The following is a 3,072-nucleotide window of genomic DNA, read 5'->3' on the forward strand; positions in this document are numbered from 1 at the left end:
AAGAAAGCCACCATCACGCACACGATGGTAAACCACAGATATAGAAGCCATTACTCATGCTATGATTTTATACTAACTTCCTCTAAATGTTTTTGTAAAGCTACTAAAGTGGCACTCCTTTTTTTTTTTTTTTTTAGCTAATTTGCTGTTCAACTGAATTAGAAAAAAAAATTATAACCATAATACAAACACAACTGCATTCATTACTGGCATTTCCATTTTTAACATTTATCACATTCATGTTGTCTCTGACTGGCTGGGACACTTCCTATGAATATCATTACCCAGTCTCTCTGTAGCAGTGCTTTACTATTTCCTGTAGTTTGCGATCCTAGTTCAGTACAAAAATAATAAAAACTGCTTTACCCTCTCCAGCACCAAGTTATATCCAGTAAGCACCACGGTACGACCACTGAGCACCACGGTACTGAAGGGTCGTGCTTGGGGCCAGATAAGCTATGAGTGTATCCTGAACACATGAAGAAAGAAATCATAAACTGACGATGAGTCTTATTGACTGGATCTCGACAAGCTTAAACAACCAAACAACCAAGAAAAAAAGGTAGTAGCGCGCTCAGGATACGGGGCTATCCAAACAATAATATCCTCCTCTGGCACGACCTTCATTAGTCTTATGAAATATATATATATATATATATATATATATATATATATATATATATATATATATATATATATATATATATATAATGACAAGGAAATAGGGAGAAGACGGACAAAGAACGGATGGATTAGCTCTCCTGGTGGAAGAAACTACCAAATTCTAAGCGAATCCATTCAGAATAAATAATGACTAGAGAGTAACCGATTACCCTGTTGATATCTGATCCTCTAAGGGCGTTAAACCTCATTCTATTGCTTTTTATTTACTTGGACAATAAAAAGACAAAAAAATAAGAAGGAAAATGGCCAACCTCAGATCACATACATGTCAGGACAGAACATTTCGTATCAACTTACTGTGGAGTACATTAAGGTCACAACTGTGGACATGCTATCAAAGATGGGTTTAGTTTTCATGTACAATAGTGGAGAGAGAGAGAGAGAGAGAGAGAGAGAGAGAGAGAGAGAGAGAGAGAGAGAGAGAGAGAGAGAGAGAGAGAGAGGAAAAAACTGGGATTTCACTTGGGAAAAGCGATTACTTTGTACAGTAGATGGAAATGGTAATGAGAGAGAGAGAGAGAGAGAGAGAGAGAGAGAGAGAGAGAGAGAGAGAGAGAGAGAGAGAGAGAGAGAGAGAGATGGGTTACTATAGATCCTGCAATATTACAGCAGAGAAAGAAATGGATACTATTGGAAGGGATGAACATGGAAGACAAAACCAAAAAAAACTAAAGAATGGTTTTAGTAGAAACCTAAAGCAAAGGTATGTTGAAACACCTTGCGAGGCAGAAGACAGAGAACTCATGCAACGCTCGAAATGTAAAAGAATGACAGAAATTAAGCTGCAGCGAAAATGACAGAACAAGAGAAACATAACAGAATCATTACTGGTAAATCTAAGGATAAACACTAAATCATAAACATATGATGAACCCACGATGAGTCTATAATTGTCGAATTACCATATAATCAAATGAGAATTCAAACAGTAAAAGGTGTACATATAAGGAGCAATCAAATAAGAATTCAAATAGTAAAAGGTGTACATATAAGGAGCATAAAGTTCCAGAGGTGATCTTACCTTGAGGATCCAACGGTATTGCGATGAAAAAAGATAGTTACCCTGAAAAGCACTGAAATGAAATCTCCGACAATAAGAAGGTTCGTGAAGGGTCTGGGGAAGCAGGTGGCTCACTATTCAGACACCATCTCATCCCCCGCACTCTAAGAGAGGGACGAGATCGTAATCAAGCCACTGTGGATGTGCAGCGATTTTGCTCAAAATCGGCTGTTCCTACGGAATGGAGGGGAGCTGTTGTAGTGCCAAAATTTCAAAAAGTCAACCGAGTTAAAACCCGATCTACAGGCAAACGTTCCTAATAAACAAAGTCTGCAGGAATAACAAATGATCGGGAAATGGCTAAAAATATTTGTCTGGCAGAAACTAATTCAATAAGCAAGAGAAAAATGATAGGTTATAAAAGAAAAATTCATCTTTGATGAATCTCTCAGACTTCTCAGAAAACATAAGCAACATCTTAGATTAACTCTGTTCTTAGACTGCTGGAAAGCATTTGAAACTATTGCCTACATTAGACATGATAAGGCTAAATTTACAAGCTGGTGTTAGTAAAAGCTTATATAATGTACTGCTTACCATACGAGAAAGAACAAAGAATACATTTCATGAGGCTAATTTTCAGCAAGGGGGGGAGTAACACCTGGGGTTCCTTACAGCTCAAAGGTGGGAGCTATGCTACCTCTGATCTTCGTATCTTCATGAGTTTATAGTCAACATGTACATGTCTTGATGAAACGGTAAGAAAACGGATGAACTAAAGCGTAAAAGAAGTGTAGTATGTAGTATAGGGACCTCGACTAAATGCAGTAATGGTTTGACAAAATGGAATACAACAGTTTGACATGTAACCACACGATTCGTTCTTTTTGACACTCGATTTTCCTGCGGTAAGGGTTACAATTCTGCTTTGCCTTTTGGCAAATTCTCGACGTAGGTGGGTAAAAAAAAAAAAAAAATGCACTCATGACTGGAACTTACGTGTGGCACTTACGAGGAGGGACCAGGGCAATTTGCCCAAATGCCTATGTCTCTGGTCACTTCATAGGTGAATCATGCTTTGACAGAAGAAGCCATTATCATAAAGTGCAGTTACGAATTACTGAATGATGAAACTTTGTAAATTCTCAAAAATGTGCGCCGAAATGAGAAAATACGATCTAATTGAAATAAACTTCCCTGATTTACGGTACGCCAATCATCCTGACATTTGTAAACCTTACTTAAAATAAGAAAAAAGCACACAGGATTCTCAAAAGCCAAACTGTGGATTAAAAATGCTAATAGTAGACATAGTAATGGAATAGTTTGAAAATACAAAATAAGAACATTATAGTATAGTTCGCCCAATACATATTTACGTTTTCTAT

This window comes from Panulirus ornatus, chromosome 5, assembly GCF_036320965.1.
Source record: "Panulirus ornatus isolate Po-2019 chromosome 5, ASM3632096v1, whole genome shotgun sequence".
NCBI classification, from domain to species: domain Eukaryota; kingdom Metazoa; phylum Arthropoda; class Malacostraca; order Decapoda; family Palinuridae; genus Panulirus; species Panulirus ornatus.